This window comes from Papio anubis, chromosome 19, assembly GCF_008728515.1.
Source record: "Papio anubis isolate 15944 chromosome 19, Panubis1.0, whole genome shotgun sequence".
Classification (NCBI taxonomy): domain Eukaryota; kingdom Metazoa; phylum Chordata; class Mammalia; order Primates; family Cercopithecidae; genus Papio; species Papio anubis.
In genome coordinates, this window is record NC_044994.1 from 65982063 (window position 1) to 66009883 (window position 27821).

Sequence of the window (27821 nt, forward strand, 5' to 3'; positions counted from 1 at the left end):
ATGGATATCTATCTATCTATTGACGTTTATTTTACTTTAAGGAACTGGCTCATGAGATTGTGAAGGATGGCAAGTTTGAGGTTTGCAGTAGGCCAGAAGGCTAAAAATCCCTTGCTGGAATTTTTATGGAAATTGCATTAAACCTATAGATCACTTTGGTCAAAGCTGACATCTTTACTACTATAAGACATGCAATCTATTAACTTTGTTCATGTCTATTCGTTTAGATCTTTATTTTCATCAGTGTTTCATAATTTGCAGCATATAGATACTATATATATTTTGTTAAGTGTTATATGAATTACTTGTCATTGAGCATTTTTAAATGTTTTTTCTTAAATTGATTTCTGCATGATCGTTGTTAGCAGGGAAGAATTCAATTGATTTTTGTGTGTTCCTATATCCTGCAACTTGCTGAACTGACTAATTAGATCCAGAAGTTGTTGGACACCTTGAGATTTGCTACATAGACAATCATATAATGCGAAAACAAAAAGTTTTATTTCTTCATTTCCATTCTTTAAGCCTTTTATTTCTTTTTCTTGCTTTATTGCACTAGTTTTAACTTCTAGCTATCTTGAATTAGATTGCTGAGAGCAGACATCTTTGCCATGTTCCCAATCTGAGTGGGGGTGACTGAGCATTTAGTACAATGTTCACTGTAGGATTTCTGCATATGATTTCTATCAAGTTGCACAAATTTCCTTCTACTCCTATTTTTTTCTGAGAGTTTGCACATAAATAGGTATTGTATTTTGTCAAATGACTTCCTGTGTTAATTAATTTGATCATATGATTATTGTTGATATGGTAGATTATGTTAGTTGATTTTTGAATTTTAAACCAACATTGCGTGACTAATAAGTTCCACTTGGTTGTTGTGTATATTTTATTTTTTGTCATGTTGTAATTAGTTTCGTTGAGTGTTTTTGCATCTAAGCTTATAAGAAATATTGGTCTACAGTTTTCTTTTTCTGTGTGCTATTTTTGTCTAATTTAGGTATGAAGGTAATAATAGCTTTATAAAATGCATTGGAAAATGTTTCTCTCTATTTTCCATCTATTTACTTCCATACATCTATGGAAGTAAATGTGTAGAATTGGTATAAGTTCTTATTTAAATGTTTGGTAGAATTCTCCAATGAAACCACCTGAACCTGGAAATTTATTTTTGAGATTATTAATAATGAATTAAATTTTATTAATGGTTATAGGAGTGTTCAAATTATTTATTTATGATTGTCAAGTTTGGTAGTTTGTGGTTTTCACGAGTTTGTCGGATGTTTTAGTGTTAAGTTTTTGGCAGTGTTCCTCTATTATCTTTTTAATGACTTAGGAATCTGAAGTGACATCTTCCTTTTCATTCCTGTTAGGGATAATGTGTATCTTTCCTATATTTATTTTTGTAAGTCCTGCTAGACGTCTGTTAATTTTACTAAATTTTTTGAGAAACCAGATTGTTTTCTTTGGTTCTTTCTATTTTTTCCTTGTTTAATGTTAATTATTTCTGCTCTTTATTAATTTCTTCCTTATGTTCCCTTTATATAATATATATTTTTTTTATTTCACAGTTTCCATAAGGTAGTAATTTAATGTTTAATTTGAGACATTTCCTTGTTTATAATGCAAGCATTTAGTGCTATAAATATCATTCTCAGAACTGTTTTATATGAACCCCACACGTTTTGATTGTCTTTTCATGTGTATTTATTTATTATTTATTTATTTTTTTGAGACAGACTCTCGCTTTGTCACCAGGCTGGAGTGCAAGGGTGCGATTTTGGCTCACTGCAACCTCCGTCTCCCGGGTTCAAGTGATTCTCCTGTCTCAGCCTCCCTAGTAGCTGGGATTACAGGTGCCCGCCACCACGTCTGGCTAATTTTTGTATTTTTAGTAGAGATGGGATTTTGCCATGTTGGCCAGGCTGATCTCGAACTCCTGACCTCAGGTGATCCATCTGCCTTGGCCTCCCAAAGTGCTGGGATTACAGGCATAAGCCACCACACCTGGCCCGTTTATATTTATTTCTATGTATTTTCTATTTCTTTTGAGACATCTCGACCCATGGATTTAGAAGAGTTGTGTTTTTTTTTCAGATGCTTAAAGATTTCCTGCTGTCATTCTGTTATTGATTTCTTGTTTGATTTTATTAAGTTAGATTACACTCTGCATAGTTTTTGTTCTTTTAGACTTATGCATTACATAAAGATATTTTGATCAAAGACAATTGCATCTATGACAGTGATTCTGTAAGATTACAATATTGTATTTTTTGTACCTTTTCTATGTTTAGAAATGTTTAAATACACAATACTTATCACTGTGTTACAATTGCCTACAGTATTCAGTACGGTAACATGCGGTGCAGTTTTGTAGCATAGCAGCTATCTGCTATACCATATAACCTAGGTGTGTAGTAGGCTGTATCATCTAAGTTTGTGTTGGTGCACTCTATGATGTTCACAAAGCAATGAAATAGCCTAATGATGAATTTTTCCAAATGTATCCCCTTGGTAAGCAATGCATGATGGTATATATACTGAAGTCTATTTTATGGCCCAGAATGTAGTCTAACTTGGTGGATGTTTTATGGGTACTTGAAAAAAATGTGTACTCTCTTGTTGTTGACTGGAATATATATATGATTATTTTATCTGATATATATAATCTAATATATATAATCATATATATGTCAATTAGATCCTGTTGGATTGTTATATTTTCAGATATTTAATATCCTTGTATATTTTCTGTCCTGTACCTCTATCAGTTGCTAAAATGAGTGTGATATTATGTTATAGTTTTCTTTGTAGTCATTTCTTTTGCTCTGAACTCTATCAGATATTAATATACCCAATTCTTGTTTTTAAAAATAACTGTTTGCATGGTATATCTTTTTCTCTAGTATTTTACTTTCAGTTTACCTAGGTCATTAAATTTGAAGGGCTTTCTTGTAAACAACGTATAGTTGGGTCTTGGTTTTACAACTGCTTTACCTATTTATTACTCGTTTCTTTCTGGGACTCCAGTGATAAGAAGGTTGACTGTTTTGTTATTATTTTATCATATATTCCTGAGACTGCTAAATTTTTTTGAGACTATATTATCTCTGCTGTTTAGATTGAGTGAGTTCTATTGATCTGTCCTCAAGTTCACCGAGTCTGTTATTTATCATTCACAATCTACTGTTAAACTCATCAAGTAAGTTTTGCTTATTGTATTTGCTAGGTCTATATTATTTCCTCTTTCTTTTTAATTTATACTTTTTGCTGAGAATTTTTTCAAGTAAACTTAAATGATTGTTGAAGCTTTTTTTTTTTTGATCGATGCTTTTAAATCCTTGTCAGATATTTCCAACATTCAATTTATCTCAGCATTGTCAATTGATTGTCTTTTCCAATGAAGTTTTGATTTCTTGCTTCTTGATTTCTGATTTTGGATTGTATTCTGGCCATTTTGTCTATTATAATAGGAGAATGAGTCCTGCTTAAATATTTAGTAGGAAGCCTCACTGTTTATGTTTAGCATGCATTTGCTAGCCTACTTTTGTGGGCTGTATTTCAAATGATGGTTTAATTTTCAGACGCCTTGCAATATTATTTTGGTTTGCTTAGTTTATTTGGTGCTGATCTGGTTTCCACTGGTCCCTGCTGCTGTTGCCTGAAAGGGCAGGGTTTCTCCAGGCCACCTACTGTCTCTAGTGGAGGAAGGAAGTCTCAGGTCTATGGGCATGAAGAGGCTACCCTGGTTCAGTGCATGTTGTGATGAGATCTTTCTGCCTTGGATAAAGAAGACTTTCCAAGCAGGTCACTTGCAGGAGTGGGACCTCCTATATCAGTGCTCACCAGCCAGCCATGTCTCTGGGGAAAAGTCTCATGTCTGTGGGGACAAAGAGGCTTCTTTGGCTGGGCCACATTTTATGGTGAACTCTCTTTGGGCAATGCCCATAAGCCACCCTGCTTTTCTGGGCCAGAACGGGAGTCAAAAGTCCACAGGGATAAAGAGGATTTCCTAGTGTATAGATTTTCTCTGGTTTCCTTTACAAATAATCATAAACTGAGTGGGTTAAGCAACTCAAATATATTATCTTATAGTCCTGAGGTTAAGAATCTCTCACATATCTCAGTGGAATAAGATCAAGGTTGACAGGGCTGCATTCTTATAGGTTTGGGGTGCTATTCATTTCCTTGTCCGTTGACGCTTCTAGAGGCCATGTATATTCCTGGTCTCATGGCCCCTTCCCCATCTTTAAAGTTACCAATGGCAGGTAAGGTCCGTTTCACATTGCATCACTCTGACCTGCCTTCTGCCTTCTTTTCCAGTGTTAAGAAGCCATGTGATAACATTGGGCTTACCTAGACAACCCAGGATAATCTCTTATTCCAACTTTCATCACATCTGCAAAGTCCCTTCTACCTCATGAAATGACATATTCACAAGTTACAGTGATTAGGATATGGACACTGGGCCAAGTCACTTGTGGCATAGTCCCTTTCACCAGTAAACCCAGTTTCTCTGCTGTCTGCGAGTGAAAAAAAGGGATGAAATCCTTAGGAACAAAGAGGCTTCCTGAGTTGGGACACCTGTTGTGGTGGAATGCCTCTAGATTGTACCACCCTGTCACCTGGTGTGTCAGAGAGGCGCCTCCAGACAATGGAGGCCTGTGTGGAGGAGAGTTCTTCTACTAACCACTTTTTTATTTTGATACTAGACACAGTGCTTACTTTCTTGAATTAATTTTACTAGGTGTATTTAATTATACTCATAATTGACAAATAAAAAGGTATACATTTGAGGTGTACAATGGGATGGTTTGATGTACGAATACACCATGAAATGATTGCCACAATCAAAGTCATAAACAAATCCATCACCTGGCCCCTTATTGGTAGGGTTTCCTATCGATCCCCTGCCAGTGGTGCTGAGCTCAAAGAATAAAGCTACCTGGGATGCCTCTGTTGCTGTGTTGGAGGTGGGAGGCATGAATTCTGGCTGCCTTGTCTGGTAGCTGGGGTCACCTAAGATGCCTTGCCACTGTGTTGATCCTGTACTCCTGGAGCCCCCAACTAGTTCCTCTTTCCTTTAATATATTTCAGAGACCTCTTTTAGTTGCCTCTTTTCTTATTTCCAAGGCTTAAATTTATACTTAGGAGGATAGCAGGGAGAGACAAGTCTACTACATCTCGTCTACACAAGAAGTCATCTGTTCCGTTTCTTATATTTCAAAGCTCTCTCCTTGAGTTATGCACATATTGAGGATATTTATGTCTTCTGGTTGAATTGACCACTTTTTCAATATGCAACATTACTCTTTATCAATGGTAAGGTTTTTTTCCAGATGCTTATTTCGTCAGATATTAATATAGCCACCTCAGTTTTATTTCTGCATGATGTATCTTTCCCCATCATTTTACTTTTAACCCATGTCACTGGAAGGAAAAAAACCTGATTAAAAAATGGGTAAAGAACCTGAATAGACATTTCTCAAAAGCAAACATATGAAAAGCTATGTGAAAAAAATGCCCAATATCATAAATAATAAGGAAAAATGAAAATTAAAAGTTTCACAAGGGGATATAACCCCATATTTGTTAGAATGGCTACTATAAAAAAGACATAATATAACAAGTGTTGCAGAGAATGTGGAGAAAAAAGGACACTTTGTTCCTCAGTACCCCGTTGTGGGGATGTAGGTTAGTATAACCACACACAATATGGAGGTGCTTCAGAGAATTAAAAATAGGACTATCACATGATACAACAATCCCACTTCTGGGTATATAGCCAAAGAAAATGAAATCAGTATGGTGCAGAGATATTTGCATGCCTATATTTATTGCAGCATTATTCTCAACGGCCCAGATATGAAGTCAACCTAAGTGTCTATCAACTGATGAATGAATTTGAAAATGTGGCATAATACACAATGGAATACTATTTAGCCTTAATAAAGAATGAAATTCTGTCAGTCGTGAAAACATGAATGGCAAATACCACCTGTTTTCACTTACATGTGGAATCTAAAACAGTTGAACTCATAGAAGCAGAGAGTAGAAAGGTGGTTACCAGACAGTAGGAAGGGGTAGGGTGGGCAGGGGAGAAACTGGTGAAAGGCTACGAAGTTTTATTTACAGAGGAGACATATGCTTTTAGGATTCATTGCACAGCTTAGTGACTACAGTTAATAAAAATGTATTACATATTTCATATTACATATTTCTCCATTCCTTTAAATAATCACTCCATTTTGTTCTGATCTGCAAGATTTCTTATAATTATTCTACTGTAATTCATATTTTTTTCCTCAGTATATAGTGTTTCCTTTTCTCTCACTTCCTTTAAGATTGTTTTTCTTTGTTTTAAATATTTATTCATTGGTTTGCTTGGTGTTCATCCTCCTTGGAGGATCTCTGAGTTACCTGAGTTTGTGGCCTGACATTTTTTATTATATTTGAAATTTCTCTGCCATTTTCTTTTCAATATGTTTTCTTCTACTGATTACCTTTTCTCTTCCAATTCTGGGACTAAAATTACACATATATATTAGATATTTTGATATTGCTCCACCATTTTTGGTGCTCTATTATTTTTATCAATGTTGTTGCACATTTGATGATTCTTTCTTCAGCCAGGTCAAGTCTACTGATAAGACTATCAAAGGAATTCTTCATCTCTAGGATTTCCATTCTACTTTTTCTTGTAATTTCTACCTCTCTGCTGAAATCCCTCATCTGTTCCTGAATTGTTCATCTGTTCCACTGGGTTATTTAACACATACATCACATTCATTTTACTCCCCATTCTGACAGTTGTAGCATCTGGGTCATTTCTACATCTAGATATGTTAATTGTTTTATTTTGACAATAGGTTGTGTTTTAAGTTGGTATGTCTCTGTTTTCACTGAATGTTGAATAGTATGTAAGGAATATCAGAGACTGAAATAAATAGTATTTATATCTAGAAATGAACATGCTTCTTCTGTTTTAAGCTAATTAGAACTGAAAGTGACATCAATCTGGTGAGGATCTGGGCTGGATTTGGGATTTATGGTTGCTATGGTTATGCTTAGTGCATCAAAATCTTCAAATTCTTCTAACTGTAGGTTGTTTATTGTATTGTTCCTAGGATACTGGCTGTGGCCCCTGGGAGTTTTTCTAAATGTTTCTGTTTCATTCACAGCTGTGGGCATTTTCTGCATACCTGCATTACAGAGGAGTTTCTCTCTACATCCTTACCCGTCTCCCACAGGTAGCCTTCTACTGCTGACTATGCGTTGCTTCCTATGGTGGTGGAGCGTGTACAGTTTTCTATTGTGTTGATCCAGCTTCCACGTAGGTAGCTGAAACAGTCCCAGTTATGTGTCTTTCCTAGCATTCCTGCCTTGCCTTACAACGGCAGTCAATCTCCTGTTTTACATGGTGGGTTCTTGCTCAGGGACAGAGTCTCCTCCCTCTTTGCCTGCTGTTTCAAGCCCCTTCTCGTGTTGGTGTAGAACCTTGGGCACAAGACTGTTTCCGACCCTCCTGTGAGGTAACGGGTTGTTTCCTCCTTACTGCAACCACAGTGGCTTACGTTAGTTCTTGCGTCTCCCCCAGCTGTAGAGAAACTTGCACTCCTCCTCCAGCCAGCCAGTGTTTTCTCTGTGATCCTGAGAGAGAGGCTTTGCAACCTTCCTACTCACCTCCCTTCCCAAAGATTTTAGACTCTTGTAGGTAGAAGAGAAGATAAGGCAGTTGGCAGGGCCTTGTGCCTTCCACCTCTTCCACCCTCGACTACTGTTCATCTCCTTTGAGTGTGGGAGTGACAGGATTTGCTGCCCCTCTTCCAGCACCGTAAACCTTTCCATTGCCAAGAGAGTAGGGACAAGGCTGGGAGGTAGAACCACATACCTTTCCCTTAGTGGTGGCCAATGCCTTCCTTCATTTCTGCACCGATACAGGAGTCTCTTTCCAGTCTTCCCACAATTATTTCCTTGAGCACTCGATGGATTCTGTGAGTCGGGATTCCTCCTTGTCTCTGGGGTTTCCATGATTTTTTGTTTATGCTTTTTACTCCAGCTCACACTCAGCCAATAGCAATATATTCCAATTTTAAGTGCATTCTTTGGTGGCTGTCTGATGACCACTATTTCTTTCCAAGTATAACATAATAATCTAGGTCATTCATTCTGTTTCTCTTCACAGTGATCTGATTTCCCTTGAATTTTGGGCTTAATTGTTGCTAAGAAACCTCAGCTTTTTGATAGGCCAAGGTGGAAGAAAATATTTGCAAACAATGCATCCAATAAAAGATCAGTACTAGAATATATAAGGAACTCAAACAGCTCAGTATCAGAAAAACCCAAATAATTCTATTTTTTAAAAATGAGCAAGTGATCTGAATAAACATTTCTCAAAAGAAGACAAACAAATGGCCAACAGGTATGTGAAAAAATGTTCAACATCACTAATCATCAGGGAAATGCAAATTAAAACCACAATGAGATATCATTCAACCCCAGTTAAAATGGATTCTATCAAAAAATAACAAATGCTGGCAAGGATAGGAAGAAGGGCGAACATTCATATGCCATTGGTGGGAATGTAAAGTAGTACAGCCATTACAGAAAGCAGTATGGAGGTTTCACTCTAAAAACAAAAAATAGAACTACCGTATGATCCAGCAATCCCACCACTGAGTACATTTCCAAGAGAAAACAAATCAGTACATGAAAGAGATATCTACACTCCCATGTTTATTGCAGCACTGTTCATAATATCTAAGATAGGAATCAACCTAAGTGTCCATCAACGGGTGAAAGTATAGGGAAAATTTGGTAAACGTACACAAGGAAATGCATTTAGCTTTTTAAAAGAAGGAAATCCTGTCATTTGAAACCACATGGGAGGATGTGAAGGACATTATGTTCAGTGAAATAAGTCAGGCAAATAAATTGCATGTTCTCACTTATACGTAGGAGCAAAAAACTGGATCTTGTGGAAGTAGAAAGTAGAATAATAGTTCCCAAAGACTGAGAAGGGCATGGGAGAAGGTGAGATAAAGAGAAGTTGGTTAATGGGTTCAAAAATGAAGTTAAATGGAAGGAATAATTTCCAGTATTCAGTAGTATTACAGGAAAATAATTTACTGTGCATTTCAAAATAGCTAGATGAGAAGAAGTATAATGTTTCCAACACAAAGAATGGATAAATGTTTGAGAGTGTGTATATCCCACTTACCTTGACTTGACAATTACACACTGTATACATATATCAAAATATCACATGCACCCCAAACACATTTACAACTATATCAACACAATAAACCAAAATAGAAGTTATGATTTCTTATGTTATAGTAAGAATAACGCTCTACTTTTGTACATCCCTGGGAGAGGCAGAATGTCCAGGCTATGGTCTTTAAGGGCCAAACATCTGGATAAATGTTGCTGAATTCTGTCATGTTTTGAGCTTTTTCCAAATCCACAAATCTTAAGAATCTAGTTGACAAACTTTAGAAAGATGATTTTGTGTCCTATGTAGATTTGAATAAATAAAAACATTAAGGTGGATAACAGTGACATGGATAAAACCCATCTTCCTGAAACTACGTGCACTTTTACTTTTGTAAAAATTATATTTATCCACCTTATCACAATTATTAACTGAACTTATTGGCTAATTAGTAGTTTTCCATTTCATTTTCCTTTCATAGACTCACCTAGGGTATAATTGAACAATGTAGCAATAACTCACCCGTGTCAAAGCTTAAAATATTTACTTATAAAGTGTGTGTCTCACAGTGCAAATAAACCTAGACCTAGTTAGTTGAGTTAAATTATTATATTAAAATTTGCCTTTTTATTTTTGACCTTTTACATATCTTTATCTGTTTTATATGGCCATTTATTCTCCCATCTAAATGTCCAAAAGATTAAAATTGCATTTTATGCTTCATTAAAGTATACATTAGGATTCCTGAGATTCAGAATTAAAGTGACATTATTATGAACAAAATGATTGAAGCATAATTATGATATAATTACCAACTATTAAGATACTTAACCTAGATGGTTGTGTCAATAAACATAACCTTTTTTTTCAATTTTTATTAAAGAGTCAAATTATAAATATACTTCACGTTTTGATTAGCTATTTCTTCTGGTTTTAACTCATTTTTATCAGAAAAATAATAATGACTTCATTTTAATCTTAAGGTAAATGCACATCCTAAGTATAACCTTGGGATAAGAGAAAGTTTGCATGACTTACGATGCTAGATGTCATTATTGATGAACTTGTTCAGGGAGTATAAAACACACATTGAAATGTTCCAACTGTTTTCCACTCAGTGGCTCATTCATTATTCACTTTCTGCCTCTATAAAATTAGCCAGTGGACCCTTTACAGGGAAGGATGGCTATTCTTACCAAAACTTCTAATTTTATTCTAATCTAGTCAAACACATGCTGTAGTGTTATATTAGTAATGCCCAATTAGCAAGGCCTAGGGTAGAAAATAGAAAAAAAAAAAAGGTAAATGCAAGTCATTCCTAGTAAAGTCATTTAATCTCACTCATCAACAGCTTTGCTTATCTTCACTAAAATAGCAAACTGGAAGTTGTGAGAAAAAGAAAAGTGAGTCAGTGGGTCATGGTTCCTAGACAACATACAGTTTCTGAGCCAATGTGTTTTACTTAAGGCCTTATAAGGACAATGACTTGTCCCAAAGCAGAACCTTGTTCAAAGTAGGAATTCAATATAAGTTCATTCAGTGAATGGATGGAATAATATGATACTCTGAATTTTCTATGCAAAACTTAACAGGCATATGTATTATATATAATAATATTTTGCCATATTTATTAAATTATTCACTCACATATACTCTCTATCATGTGACAGACACTGCCCAGGGTGCTGAAAATCCTTAATTCATTCTTGATACCCTCTCCAAGCACTTCAGGGATAAAATGAGTTTGCTGAGATGGAATTATCTTTGGGTGGGTGTGACTGGGACACAGCTTGAATGTACCTAGGGTCTCAGAATATTCTGCATTGTGACCTGTGTGTCAATAACCTGGACACTTTACATGGTTAAAATTTATTGAGTTACGTAATTATGTATTTTTTTGTATGCATCTTATCTGAAAAACCTTTTTACATGGGATTTGTGAATTGACTTTCACAGACACAACGTATTTGGTTTGAGGGTCAAAGTGCAAGTTGTAGAGGACTAATAAACGTCCAAGACTGCGTGCCAATTAAAATACAGGAAACCCAGTTAAATTAGAATTTCGATAAATACCGACTTTTTTTCCTATAAGTATGCTCCAAATATTTCATGAACACACTTATAATAAAAAGGATTTAACTAAGTGTCTTATAAATTCTGCAAATTTTGTTTGCTAAGTCAGGCAATCTTAATTGGAAGTAATCCACAATCACTGTAAATCAGTAATAAAATATTGCTTTTTTGTTTCTTACAGTTGTATAGTATTTGCCACCTATCTTGAAACAGCTTACATTTTCCTTGTAATACTGTGAAGCTGTTATAAATCTACTCTAGCTAGAGAAATTTGCAAGACATATTTTGAATTACAAAAGAAAGATCACCAGGCTTGGTTTTCAAGAATGAACCAGGAAAATTAAGCAGGAGGTAGAATGAGAAGAATAAAATTATCACATAGTAACTCCAACAACTGCCTTAAGTTAATATGGTGCCGCTTTCTAAAATCAAACAATAACAGTTTAAACCTAGTATAAATAATGTATTAATTCTACAGGTAGCTTTTACTGTTGCAGTTCACTGTGGTCATTCTACTTATTATTAACTTTCCACATTTATGATATACAGATTGTGTTTGCCTTCTTGGCTCATTCTAGAAGTTTGTTGTACATTGGGTGAAAAACCAAGGACAACCTGAAGAACTCACGCATCTTGTCACTGGTTCCTGCTGGTAGAATTCTTATGCCTAGAAGTGCCATGTGGAATAATTTACTTTGTACAGGAAACTGGTGAAAAGTTTAGTGAATTAACTAAAATAATTTTACTTTTGTTTCAAATATATGGAGGCTGCATATGTCTTCTAGCAGTTCAGAATGATATTCTGAAAATAAATTCCCATTGATATTTTGTTGGTTTTCCACGAAATGGCCAAAGGCGTGAAAACTTTTAATATTATTTTGTAATGATTCAATAACCAGGTTATCAGTTGATTCTGTTTTATTGTATACCCTGTAAAAACTTCTTTTAAAATATAGGACAACCACAGGGTATATTCTCACAGTCAGTTGTACTTTACTTTCTCTGAGGCAGAGTCTTGCTTTGTCGCCCAAGCTGGAGTGCAGCACCACGATCTCAGCTAACTGCAACCTCTGCCTCCCAGGTTCAAGCGATTTTCATACCCCAATCTCCTGCGCCACCACGCCCGGCTAATTTTTTATTTGTAGTAAAGATGGAGTTTCACCATATTGGCCAGGCTGGTCTCAAACTTCTGACCTCAAGAGATCTGCCCACTTTGGCCTCCCAAAGTGTTGGGATTACAGGCGTGAGCCACTGCGCCCAGTCAGTCAATTGTATTTTATTCTTCAAGTGCTTTTTATCTAAAGTCCTTTTGCACAATAACAATTATTGTTGTTTTTATACCTAATATGGAAACATTATAAGTAAGAGATGTTTGGTAAAGAAATTCTATTTTTTTCCATTTAAAGCACTGAGAAAACGAAGCTCATAACCATCAAACCTTGGCAAAGATAATGATCTATAGTTCACCAGAGTCTAAGCTATACTTTGAGTATTATACTTTATATTTTTTATGCACAATATTGCATCATGATAAGTTGAAAACATTAATGTACCCCTAAGTATCCATAAAGATCAAGGCATCAGAGAAATACAGAATCATTTTTTTTAATGAACAAGTGGCCTACTTCACCGAAAATTGTTATATAACATAAATCCAGCATTTAATGGTGCACAAAGTATGTCACTATATGTATATGCTCTATAGAACGCCATCTTCGGATTGTTCCTAACAAAAATTCTATGGAAGCTTGCAAGAGTTAATTTTATCTTCAGAAGAGCCTAACTATCTAGCCATGAAGTTGTTTAAAGGCTGGAGTACAGGGAGATTATTCTGTTTACTGAGAAAATGCTGTAAAATCCTTGCACAGTTTTAAGCCTGTGTCTTCATTCTTCATGTTTCCACTTACACGGTTGTCATCAGCAAGCATTTGTTTTCAGTTTACCAGCGAACCTAATGTAATATAGTGCAACTTTCTGTTGAATAAGGGAAGAGTACTTTGAAAACAATTAGAATTTAAATTAACCTACTTTTAAAATTTGTTAATATTTTTAAATTTATTTGATTGTCACAAATCTATGACAATGGCAAAATGGATACAGGCTACTAACAGTAATACATTGTCTGCCTGTTAAAAATTCTATAACAAAGGAAAATAACACATGTAAGTCAGTGAATGCTCAAAACCTCTTATGAAGGAGTAAAAATTGCAAAATATGTTGATTCTTAATTCTGAATATGAATATACGAGCTACATGAATGTAAATATTTATGCTGTATAGATATAACATTTAATAATGTCTGCAAGATGGTTTTCTGCTATGGAGTCTATGGGCTACCTTAAAGCACTAACAAATAAAGTTATGTTACTATGACTGCAATGAAATGGCTCAAGCTACTCCCCATTTTCAGAAAGAAGTTTATTTAATGTACAAAAAGTATGAATAGAACCAAAAGTAAATAAACATTATCACATTTCTTTACACTACTATCTAGTTCTTTATATTAACTTTACCATTCAGATAATAGAAAGTAGGTGGCAATTTAGGGATTGGGAAAGAGAGAAAACCAAAAAAAAAAAAAAAAAGTCCTTTCTACAACATGCACTCTTCTACACTGTGTATATCTGCGCTCACAGAATTGGCTTCTTTCCCTTCTCCACGTGCAGGGATTCAGTTGAAAAAAAAAAAAAAACCAACTGGACCTGCTCAACAGCTGAGGGAAACTGGAAATGATGAGTCCACATCTCAGTGCACTGCCATACAATTAAAACAATGGTGTATCTACCGACTTATAATTTTTAGGGATTGCAAGCAAGGCTTTTTCTTGAAGTTGAACCAAAAACAACTCCCTGTGTCTAGACTTTGTAATATGTGCAGGAACATAAGGATACTGAGGAGGTTCAAAATGCGCTCTCCATCAGTGACCAATGCAGCCATCAATCACCCAGTCTTCAGAGCTCCATCTTGATCACCCATTGTCTCTGACATTAAGCATTTTAGTCCTCCAACTTCATCTTCTTCCGGGTTAAGTTCGCGACCAGGCGATCTGAAGAAAGTTGTTCCTAGCTGTAGCAGTAACACATGGGGTAGCCGGGGCTCATGTCCAAGCGGAGCCCTTTCTGGAGTCTTCTGCATTCTAATTTTATCAAATCCTTTCCTCAGGCACTCAAATCTGGCTGCAACCGAGCCGTCCTTCATACAGAGGGGCTCTTTCGTACCAAAAGTATTCATTAATAAGAGGATGCAACTTGATGGTGTGCTCTAGGGTGAGGGGCTGGGTCTGCTGGATGTACTTGCTGCCCAATGACTGACGCCCCGGGGCCAGCCATTCTGTGAGCAATTGGGTGGTGCCATAGACAAGCTGGTGAGCTCAACCCTGGAGGACAGCACGGAGGGGGAGGCAGGGCGCACGGTTAAGTTATCTGCAACCCACTCAGCAGCCACTGCCTGCCATTAACAGGAGACCCGAGAGAAGGCCAAAGCTCTTTCTAATCATAAATTTCATAGAAACTAGAGAAGAGCTGGCAAAATGGAAAAAAATTACTCCGTTAACCATGTGTTTAGACTTGGCTAATAAATTTTGGAATCTGTATCATTATTCGCTACTAGGCATCAATAAATATTCTAGACATTGTTTTATAGTCTTTTATTTTTTTCTTCTCTTCATTTTTAATTGACAAATAAAAATTATATCTATATTTATCTTACGCAACATGATGTTTTGAAATATGAATACATGGTGGAATGGCAAAACCAAACTAATTGACATGCATTTCCTCACTAATATTTTGTGGTGAGAACGCTTAAAATCTACTCTCTTAGCAATTTTCGAGAATAAATTGTTATTAATTATAGTCAGTATGTTGTACAATAGATTCCTTGACCTTATTTCTCATAACAGACATTTTGTAATCAATATCACCCTCATTCCAGCCTCTAGTGACCACTGTTCTATTCTCTACTTCCATGAGTTTAACTTTTTGAGAATCCGCATATAAGTGAGATCATGTGACATTTCCCTTTCTGTGACTGGTTTGTTGAACTTAACATAATCCTACAGGTTCATCCATGTTGTCACAAATGACATGATTTTATTATTTTCCAAGGCTAAATAGTATTCTGTGGTGTATCATATCACATTGTCTTTATTCATTCATCATTTGATGAAGACTTGGATTGATTCCGTATCTTGGTTATTGTGGATAATGCTGCAGTGAATATGGGAATGCAAGTATCTCTTTGACATGTTGATTTAATTTCCTACAGATGTATACCCAGTAGTGGTATTGCTAGATCATATGGTAGCTCTATTTTTGATTTTTTTAAAAACCTCCAAACCATTATCCATAATGGCTGTACCGACCTATATTCCCACCAACAGTGTGCAAGGGTTTTCCCCTCTCCATTTCCTCTCCAATATATATCTTCTGACTTCTTGGTAATAGACATTCTAATATGTTTGAGGTGGTATCTCGTTGTGATTTTAATTTACATTTCTCTGGTAATTAGTGATGCTGTTTTTTTGTAAAATACCTGTTGGCCATTTGTATATCTTCTTTTGAGAAATGCCTACTCAGTTCCTTTGCCCATTTTTAAAGAGGGTTATTTGTTTTTGTGCTGTGGAGTTGCTTGAGTTCCCTAAGTATCTTAGATATCAACACCTTATCAGATGTATGGTTTGCAAATATTTTCTCACAACACTGGTTATCTTTTCACTCTGTTAATTGTTTCCTTTGTTGTGCAGGAGCTTTTTTAGTTTGATATAACCCCATTTGTCTATGTTCATTTTTATTGGCAGTGCTTTTGGGGTCTTACCCCAAAACATCATTGCCCAGACCAACGTCACAAAGCCTTCCTCTTATGTTTTAAATTGAGTTTAAATTGGTTCTTCATAGTTTGTCATTCTTGTCATTGCTTTTATATATCCCTGCTCATATTCTGATAGGCTGAACCAAACTGAGGGCCAGAAGGCAAAGGGGTCCTTTTGAAGAGTCAGATCATGGGACTTACAGCAGGTGGAGAGTAGATCTGATGGAGAAGTGGGAGGTACCTGGGACTTCCTATGAATTTCTTTACTGTGCAGGACACCCCTCTTTTGGAGAGATTTATTAAAGATGCTCGTATATGGGTGGAAGAACTACTCTTGACTTGCTTTTTCATTGAAATTGGCTGTTTGAACATCTTTAACTCATTACATATTTAACCTTAAGTTGTTGGATTCCCCTTTCAGGTTGAATAAATGATTTCTAACTGAATCCTTGCCTTTGAATTTTGATGCATATTTGGATGAAACTGTGTTTTGGGATTATAGTTTCAGCCTAGGCATCCAAGCCAGCATTACCACTGTGAGGAAAAGTTAATGTTATCTTCTGAGAGCTGTTCTCCTATGAAGAGCGATATCATGTGATATTTTTAAGGAAGTAAGATTTGCCAAAGTGAAATCCTAGATAAATAAAAAACTGATAGCTGAGATTACTGAAGTGTTGCATATAGTATTTGAGAAATCTTAAAGAATAAAACATGTAATGAAGAATTAGAAATGTAATAACATTGCTCAATTTTTTTATTTGAGATGTTAGCTTTGAGCAAATACGCTGAAGAATTATTTTAAAATTTGACAAATGTATTAAATACTTTCCAATAATAATAAAATACATGTAGGCTTTTAATGCAATCTCCAAAACCATGTTTATCATTTGATGATTTTTTTCAAATAATATAGTCATATACAACTTCCCCATTTTAAAAGTGAAAAAAAAGTGTTTGGGGGAAAAAGTGAAAGAAATAAGCAGCCAAAAGTTACTGTAATATACTTGGAATGCAGTTAATGCAAAATACGACTATGACACAGCTTAATCCTCCCCAATGAGATGAGTTGTCAGTTGCCATTTAATCCGCTAAAGCATAGTCCTTTGTTGGGCAACAGAAAATAAGAAATTAGGAAAAAAGCAGTCTTTATTTAATCCTACTAGCCAGGGCTGTGATAAGCTGATAGAGAAAACAAAAGGGAAATTGAATTTCTCAGAAATAATCTAGCAAAAATGGGTCAGAATGGAGTGGAAAGGGCAAAAAAAAGACAATACCACTCTACTTTAAAATAGGAGGCAGCCAGAAATTCAACATGAATTATTATTTATCAAAAGGTACCCAGTTTCCAGCCTTGCTGTAAATTTCCATTTGCAGAAAGCTCAAATATCTCTGAACTTGATGCTCTGAATAAAAGTTGTGATTTCTAGAGGAAATTTACTAGCTGTCCTATTTCCCATGCAAAGGGACAAAATCCTGCAACTTCTAGCTTGACTTCCTCACTAGGTATGAAGTAATATCTCCTGTTCATATAAGATAAAGAAAAATCTTGTAGTTTGTAGTAAAGAAATATTCGTTTCTCATTTGCTAGTTTTTTTAAATTGAAGTTTTAGAATAAAGATACAGTAATTGGATATATGCCACAGGTAATTTCCCTTAAATAGGTTGCTAAATATGTTCTGCCTTATACAACATGCATTCAAGACATCTTGTAGATATAATTTATTTTAAAGCGGGATTTCTTTTTGAAATCCATCATTGTTTGCCGGTAAAATGAAAAGTTGTATATTACTGAAAATTTACCTAATTAATTACTTCTAAAATTGAAGCAGTAAAATTCCAAATTGTAAAGGAATAAGTTAAATTGTCCCTGTTTGTAGATGACATAATTATATATACAGGAACCCTGAAGACTCCACCAAAAAACTGTTAGAATTAACAAACAAATTCAGCAGAGTTGCAGGATATAAAACCAACATACAAATATCAGTAGCGTTTCTACATATTAAAAATGCCTGAAAAAAATCAAGAAAATTCCATTCACGGTAGCTACAAAAAAATAATAAATAAAACACTTAACCAAAAAGTTGAAAGATCTGGATACTGAAAACCGTAATGTATTGATGAAAAAAATTGAGAAAGGGAAGAGAAATGGAAAGGTATCTCGTGTTCATGGAGTGGAAGAATAAATATTATTAAGTCTACACCACCCAAAGTGATCTACAGATTCAATATAACGTCTATCAAAGTACCAACGACATTATTTATAAAAATAGAAAAAATAACCCTAAACTTTGTGTGGGACCACAAAAGACCCTGAATAGCCAGAACAAGGCTGGAGGCATCATATTATCTGACTTCAAAATTTACTGCAAAGTTCTAGTAACCAAAACTGCATGGTACTGGTATAAAATCAGACACAAAGGGCAATATAAAAGAATAGAGAGCCTAGAAATGAATCCATGCATTTACATCCTACTTATTTTGACAAAGGAGCTAACAAAAAACAATGGGGAAAGACGATCTCTTTATTAAATGGTGTCAGAAAGACTGGATATACACATGAAGAAGAATGAAACTAGATGTTCATCTCTCATTACAAACAAAAATCAATTCAAAATGTATTAAAGACTTAAATGTAAGACTCAAAACTATGAATATTAGTAGAAGAAATCATAGGGAAAACTCCATGACATTGATCTGGAAAATGACCTTAGGAATATCATTCTCCAAGCACAGGCAGAAAATACAAAAATAGGCAAATGGAATTTCACCAAACTAAGAAGCTTCTGCACAGCAAAGAAAACCATCAACAGATTGAATAGACAACCAGGAAAAGGGAGAAAATATCTGCAAGCTATATATATGATAAGGGGTTAATATCTAAGATATATAAGAAACACAACTCAATAGTAGGAAAACAAGTAACCTGATTTTAAAATGGGCAAATGATCTGAATGTAGATCTAGAAATGACCAACAGGTATATATGAAAAAAGGTTCAACATCACTAGTCATCAGGGAAATGCAAATTAAAATTACCACCTCAAACCTATTAGAATGGCTATTATCAAAAAGACAAATGATATGTGTTAGACAGCTGTGGAGAAAGAGAACCTTTGTACACTGCTGATGGCAATGCAAATTAGTGCCACCATTATGGACAACAACATGAGGGTGTTTCAAAAAATTAAAAATAGAACTACCATATGATGCAACGATCCACCACAGGGTGTATATCCAAAAGAAAGAAAAATCAGTATGTCGAAGAGTTAATTTGCTCTCTCATATTCATTGTAGCACTATTCATGACAGCCAAGATATGGAATCAACCTAAGTGTCCATCAATGGATTCATGAATAAAGAAAATACAGTAGGAATACTATTCAGCCCTGAAAAATAACAAACTCTTTTCATTTGTGACAGCATGGATAAACTTCCAAGAAATTATGTTAAGTGAAATAAGCAAACACGAAAAGAAAGATATCGTATGACCTCACTTGTACCTAGGATCTACAAAAGTTGGTCTTATAGAAGTAGAAAGTAGAATGCTGGTTCCCAGAGGCTGGGTGGGTTGGAGTGGGGTGAGCAGATGTTGGTTAAGGAATATGAAAGTTCAGTTAGACAGGAGGAATAAGTTTGAGAGATCTATGGTGACTGTAGCTAATTATCCTCTATTGTCAAAAAATGCTAAGACAGTGGAAGTAAAGTGTTTTCATCACAAAAGTGAGAGCTATATGAGGTGATACATATGTTAATTAGTTAGATTTAGTCATCCCACAATGTATGTATACTTGAAAACATCATGTTGTATATAGTTAATACATTCACTTTTAACTATTCATTTTTTTAAGTAAAGTAATTTTTTTTTTTTTGAAACGTAGTCTCACTCTGTCGCCCAGGCTGGAATGCTGGAGTGCAGTGGCGTGATCTCAGCTCACTGCAACCTCTGTCTCCCGGGATCAAGTAATTCTCCTGCTCAACCTCCCAAGTAGCTGGGACTACAGGCACCCAGCACCACACCCGGCTAATTTTTGTATTTTTAATAGAGACAGGGTTTCACTATTTTGTCCAGGCTTGTCTTGAACTCCTGACCTCATAATCTGCCCGCCTCAGCCTCCCAAAGTGCTGGGATTACAGGTGTGAGCCACCGCACCCAGCCAAAAGTAAAATAAAATATTTTTTAAAAGCAATAGTCATCCAAAGATTTAATAACTTTTATTTAATAAATATTCCGCTGTGAACATGGCAGTGCACTTGTTCTCTATTGGTCTACATTCTAATTAAAATAGAGAAGATGAAACAGAATATATATATATCCATGACTAGATACATACAAGATATCAACAGATTATATTGATAGACAATATAACAAATAAAACGTGGTTTCACTTTGAGTAATGTATTTCTGATAAACTGTCATCTCAACATTTTATGTTATAGAATATATTAAAATTCAAGTTGCACTTCAAAACTCAGTACATTTATTATTAATCAGTGTCCCACAGGAGTTCTTTGCACTTCAAATACTGCTGCAATAGCTTAGGCACAGGCCCTCCCAGATGATGTTAGCATCGACAGTCAGATGGTGAGAAATTAAAAGACGTCTGTGAGACAATAACTACCTTCATTTAAGTGTTTTTCTACCACTACTTAGATTTATAGCAATTAATTTCCACATGCTTTAACAATAAGCCTGTCCTCATTAAAACACTAAAACCGATATGTAGAAAACATATTACTTCAGTATCTTGTCTCCAAACTGTTATATTGGCACTGGTTAGACAACATATTTTAAAAATTCACACATCTTAAAGGCTAAGAGGTAAAAAAAAAATCATACTCAACTCTGGAATATAACATTTTGGGGTCTTATTGTAGGTTCTTCAGGCTTTAGGAAAACAGCATTAAAATGTGCTGGCTTAATTTTCTTCTCTAGTTGTAGCCGGGTTGTCCTGTGTGAAGACAATCCTTTAATGTTGCAGGAATGCGCCTTTTCAGATGTAACGCTAATATATACTTGGGGACCATTGACCTCGTGTCTTCAAGAGTCCCATTAACACACACACACACCCCTCAGAAACCAAAGGTATTAAGAAAAGGAATAACCATATTGTATTTATATCTCAGGATGAACACTAAAGGTGATCCATTTCATGATCCATCCCTTTATTTCTTAAATCTTTTATGTCTTTTCCTTAATTTTCTTCCTCAAGAGATCTGCTCGATTGGCTCACATATATCAAACCCTGACAACTTTGCTAGACACCTTGCCCCCAGGACCTTATGAAGGTCTGATAAAATAGAATGAAACTTTACACTGACCTGGAGTTGATATAAAGGCATAGGATCACTCCTCTAAACATGGTTTTTAAACTCCAGACCCAACCAAGCTACTCTCCAAAATGAAAAGAAGTGGGACATATGCCTCATATAATCCACATTTTTCCTATTTGCTTCAAATTGGTAGAGTTAACTGTGGTCAACCAGGTCGTCCCTTGGAATATCATGATCTGGAAGCATTTTCGCTCCAGGTCAGGAAGGTCAGCTGCCTGCAGGTTGTGCAGGCTGCAAAGACTTATCCCAGACCAGCCTAAGATGTGAGCAGACCTTTGCAAAGATTAAATATGGCACAAACAACTTGACCTGTTTGTTTGTTACTGTTGTTATTGTTGCTGCTTAATCTAGCTCTAATTTAACTGGGTCAGCTCTTCAAGCCACAGAGTGATGGTCTGGCTAAGATTCTTCTATCATTTAGGAAAAGGCAAATTTCACCAGGTAGGCTTTTAAGAGTCGCTTACATCAACTTAATTTTAAAATAGAAGTTAAATGAAAGCAAACGGTCTGTATATCTAAAACCCTTTCCCCAAACTCAGTTCTGATCAGAGGACGAAAGGCAATACGCAGATGCCAGTGATTACATCTTGGCTCACATGGTTCAACGTCAAGAGGTACATCCTGTTTCTGGCAGGATTATATGGAGACCACAGCGCTGTGCTCAGTGCTGCTGTAAGAGGGCTGCTCGCAGCTCAGGCTGGTCTGGGAAAGGTCCCTCCAGCCTGCACAACCTGCCAGCAGGTGAACTTTATGATTCTTTAGTTCAAAAGAAGTATTCTTGAAATGTGATGGGCAGAGACCTGGGGGTAGCTGTCTTAATAATGTGCCCCAGAAGCAGGTGATGCAAGAAAACCCCTCTGAAATGTTTTTTTTCAAAGAGTCGGAGATGAGGCCTAAAGGAAGATAAAATTAGTCTCCATGCATAAAAGCCAGCTAAACAGAGGTTAACATGTAAAGCTTAAAGCATATGACTTTTGACATAAAATTTCTGCTGATAATTTATAGAGAGTCATTATGGGCTGAAAGCTGTGCAAATTAGTTGTTTGCAAAGGAAATTTTCTTTGAAGTTTGAATGATTGCAAACTGATTAATATGATCCCTTACATATTTTTCTTACTATTAATTCTCCTTAGATCTTCTCCCTGAAATTAGGTTTTGAAAGACCATTAACTCTCTGGGATCACAGGCATCCTCCAATCTGAACTGATCATCAGTCAGAACGCAGAAGTTTTAGAACAAGGAAATTGAGCCAGCATATTGATGAGAAAACAACCTCAAGCCTTGAAAAGGCCTTTCAGAGCTTCAAGCAAGCAAATCGCAATGACCTTAGCAGTAGGTAGAAAGGATCCCGAGCGCTGTTACAAAGTAAACCGGCTGGCATCAGCGGGCCAGACCAAGCTCAGACATGAAAATACCTCACTCTTGCACACAGCACCTCCCAGCGTCGGCAAAAGCAGATAGAACTGAGCTTTTGAAATAACTTCCCAGGTTTCTTTAAGAAATAAAAAATAAAAATGCTTTCTACAAAAGCATATTGAGCTCCAGAAGTTTCAGAGTATAATATTAATCAGAAATTAAATGCCAGCATAAGTTTCTCAGGGAAATTTGGAAGCAACTCAAGCAGGTTGACATTTAATTCCATACACAAAGGCCTTATTCCAAATGTCGCAAGGCTCATCACAATGTCAGTGCATGGTGGTGGGGCGGGGGGCGGATGGTGTGTGCCAGAAGATGCAGAAGAAGAGAGCAAGAAATTCTCAAAATGCTCAGGAAGGAATGCCGACAACAACCATGGGAGGCCCTGGCACAAATTTTAGTACAAAGTTTCCACCAGCACCGCTTTCTTAAAATGTGTAGTTTTAGAGCAAATCTGTAGAATGTCTAAGCCATGTGAGGAAACGGAGGCTCGGAAAGATTGAAAGGCTGCCCTAAACCATATCACCGCGGTGGGAGGGAGGGAGGGCTATCCAGCCCAGAGTGCGAGTCCTCCTCCCGGTTCTCGGCCATGGCACTATGTGCAAGCTCAGGGCGGGGCCACCTCCCATAGCAGACGGTTGGCCGTGGCGTAATGGGAAGAACGTTGAATCCAGAATTCCAGTGCCAGGATTCAGTCTGCTGGGCTGCCACCTATCAACTCAGCACTCAAGCAAAGCACTTATCTTCTGAGTTGAAAGCCGGAATGGCAAATAGTGGATGGGCAGATCAAAACAAAAGCACACCCTTGGCACAGGGCAGACACTCAACAAATTTAAGGTTAATAAAAATCCTCGTGTCCTCTTAGTAAAGCACATTTTGGCATTAGGCACGGAAATGGGCAAGATGTCATTTGATAAAGACCCTTTCTTCAAAATGTCCTGTAAGCGAAGGTCATCAGTGAAGTTCAAGGATGAGGCAGTTGAGGGAGTGAGAAGACAAACAACGTCTCCAAAGTCACACAGGCAGTTGGGAAAACCCTGGATTCAAATGCAGGCAGGATGGTTCCAGATCCCATGCTCTCTACCATAATATGCATCAAACAATATCAAGGAAATTAAGATAACCACGTACGAGTTCTCATATCTAACTTTCCTGTAATGATTTTACTTTTCAACTTAACTATAAATGGAGATTGATGAGGGGGAAGAGAGTTTTGATTGGAAGTGAATGGCAGAAATAGTAAAATGTGACGCAGTTTTAAAGTCTCTGAATCTCTAGATATTCTTGGGCATCTTCTCCTGGGGTTAAACAGTTCGAGCATGGGCACCTTTTGCTGTGAAAAACAATTGAGCGGCTGCCCCTGGGGTTAGGAAGGAAGGGGCAGCTGCGGACAGTGGAGCAGTGAAGGTCAGTTGCCACCAGCAGGGTCCTCTCACCTGGCATCATGGTTAATTTCACATGGCAATTCAATTGGGTCCCTGGATATGAAATCGACAATCATCAATTGTTTGGGCGTCAAAAAGGCATTTTCCTGAGGTCCAACTTGACTGAGACTCTTTTTTTTTTTTTTTTTTAGTCTTGCTCTGTTGCCCAGGCTGGAGTGCAGTGGTGCAATCTCAGCTCACTGCAACCTCCACCTATCAGGTTTAAGCGATTCTCCTGCCTCAGCCTCCTGAGTAGCTGAGATTACAGGCACGCACCACCACACCCTGCTAATGTTTGTATTTTTAGTAGAGACGGGGGTTTCACCATATTGGTCACGCTGATCTCGAACTCCTGACCTCGTGATCCACCCACCTTAGCCTCCCAATGTGCTGGGGTTACGGAGATGAGCCACCGTGCCTGGCCTGGCCGGCTCTTTTTTAAATTGACCTCTAGCTGGTAGAGTGGACACCTCCCCCGATAGCTAAATTCCAGGCTCCCCGCACCCTCTCTACAGGGCAGCCCTGCCCCTCGTCCCCTGAGACTCACCTGGTGTTTGTCATTTCCCACCAATCCCAGGCTCCACCATGACCCTCGCAGCTGGCCTCCCTCAGAACGGCCAGCCCTGCCCAGCAACTAATCCATAACCCAGAGCTGAACTTGCAAGTGACAGTTTCAAAGGTAAAAAAAATTAAACATTTTTCTATCCACGTCTAGAAAAAAAAAATCAATTCGTTTCATTTTCGGTATAGTTACCTATCTCAAAGCTCTGTCAGAAAATCCAAAGTCATTTTTATGGCAGAACTTTGCAGAAATGCCAGGTGGAAATGTGAGGTGGTAAAAATGCGTCCCTTAACTGTAGCGCATTCCTTTTCCTACAGGTTCCCAATTCATTTTGTGTTGTCTCTAGGCCTCTCTCTAGAGCAGTCTCCAGGGACAGGCCCCCGACACACGCACCATTAAATGCGACACACACGCACACACCACTCACTCATCCTCAGTTGGTTGTTCCCTTCAGTTATTTTAGCTGCTCGCTCTGTCTGTGTCAGGGTTTCAGACAGAAATTTTACAGCTAATACAAATCTGTGAAGAAAGAATTCCCTTTAGTGAGTGCAACCTTATTATTTTCTCTTGTTGACAGTGGCATTAGATCAGTGCCCTAAAGATGCCGTCCAGGGAAACATTTGGCCCTCCAGCCTACTGCATGGGACATACCCAGCAATTCCAACAGCAGACAGAATGGCTCACCCTGTCCTGCCTTGCAGCAAATAAATCCTGAGCCTAAATATAAAATTAGTATTGATCCGATACCCATTGAACTTCCATCTTCCATTTAGTAGGGAAGAAAACTTGTTCCACAAGGCGGATGGTGCCCTGTTCCACACTAATGAGAGAGCAAAGCTTAGCACGTGCAGCGAGATATTTTACCTCCTATTTTCTGAATAAAAATAGCATGGGGGCTCTGTGTTTCTTTCAGATCTCTCTCTTCTAGACACAATGGAGGAATGAATCTTCTTGATTTGCCTCTGAGGGACCACCTGGGGGTGCAGCTCAAGAGGGCATTTGGAGGGGGCTCAGTATCACAGGCTGATTTGCAGCCAAGGGAACGAATTACATCAGCAGGCAGGTGACAGGCACCACAGCACCATACACCTCATTTTCCAAGTGAGGTTGCATTTTTTTTTAACCTAGGAGTGGGAGTGAGAGGAGTATGATGGATTCCTTTTATCAATCCTTCTTCAGTCTTTCCCTATCTTATAAATTTATTTGGATTTTCCAATGATATATTTAATATCAGTTGCCAGGGCTCACAAAATTACAGAAAAAAAAATTAAAAAATGTAACGCCTGTTATAAGTTGTATTATATCCCCTCAAAAAAAGGTATGTTGGGTCCTAACCCTCAATACATTAGAATGTGACTTTATTTGGAGATAGGGCTTTACAGAGTTAATCAAGTTAAAATAATACCGTTAGGGTGAGCCCTAATCCAATATGACTGGTGTCCTTATAAGAAGGAGAAATTTGGACAGACACACACACGGGAAAATGCCACGCGTAGATGAAGGCAGAGTTCAAGTAATGCTTCTACCAGCCAAAGAAAGCCAGAGGTTGCTGACAACCCCAGAAGCTGAGAGAGAGGACTGGAACAGACTCCCTTGCACAGCCCCGGAAGGAATGAGCCCTGCCAACACCTTGACCTTGAACTTCTCACTCCCAAACTGTGAGACTCTACACTTCTGTCGTCAGTGTGTAGCACTTACTGAAGCTGTAGCGAGTCATACAGTGCCTGCCATAAAATAAAAAGCATTGCCCTAAGAATGTACATTCTCAGTGGGACAGATAGATAGAGTAAGGGGCAATGCATCTTACTCATTCATTTGTTGAGAGTTTATTTTGAGTTCCAGGTCTTTGAATACAGCTGTGTCTAGGACATCAGAGCTTCATGCTCATGGAGCTTTCAATCAGTCACGGAAGACAAATATGGACCATGCATTTACAGGAAGGCCCAATCTGTGAAGGAAAAATAAATGTAGGGCACCGTGGAAATATTTACCAGGGTTTGTGTATGTTAAGATGAAAAGCACAACCTGTTCTCAAAGTGGTCTTTCAGTGGATGGTCAGCCATTGTGAGGCCGTTGGGACATAATGAAATCCAGTTGCTGAAGAGACAGCTGTCCTGCCGGCTGTCCAGCACCCAAGCTCCTCTCCTGGTGGGAAGTATTGCCAAGGTTGGTAGGGAGCCGAAGAAAGAAAGATGTTTTCCCTCCTTGACACCTAGTAGCTGCCAGGCAGCTCCTTGCTCAGGAATGAGTCCCTGAGAGTGGCTCAAAGGCACCGGGCAAACTGTTAATGATGGCTCCAGCTGCACTGCAGACAAGAGCTCAGGGGTGGCCACCTCAGAATGAATGCCATGCCCCAGCCAGCCTCTAGCAGGAGCTTGTCTGTGCTGCACCTCCCTCGAGTCCTTTTCAGGCCTGGTCCTCCAGGTCCTTCTTCAACTATGGGAACTACCAGACAACCTCTTAAGAAATCACTTTCACTGATGGACATTTGGGTTGATTCCAAATCTTTGCTATTGTGAATAGTGCCACAATAAACATACATGTGCATGTGTCTTTATAGCAGCATGATTTATAATCCTTTGGGTATATACCCAGTAATGGGATGGCTGGGTCATATGGTATTTCTAGTTCTAGATCCTTGAGGAATTGCCATACTCTTTTCCATAATGGTTGAACTAGTTTACAATCCCACCAACAGTGTAAAAGTGTTCCTATTTCTCCACATCCTCTCCAGCACCTGTTGTTTCCTGATTTTTTAATGAACACCATTCTAACTGATGTGAGATGGTATCTCATTGTGGTTTTGATTTGCATTTCTCTGATGGCCAGTGAGGATGAGCATTTTTTCATGTGTCTGTTGGCTGTATGAATGTCTTCTTTTGAGAAATGTCTGTTCATATCTTTTGCCCACTTTTCGATGGGGTTGTTTGTTTTTTTCTTGTAAATTTGTTTGAGTTCTTTATAGGTTCTGGATATTAGCCCTTTGTCAG

At 37.4% G+C, this 27821-nt stretch overlaps 1 pseudogene; it reads right to left on the reverse strand.

Moving 5' to 3' along the window:
* Nucleotides 1-12495: 12495 nt before the first annotated feature.
* On the reverse strand, nucleotides 12496-16468 carry LOC103879838 (annotated as a pseudogene).
* Nucleotides 16469-27821: the final 11353 nt, after the last annotated feature.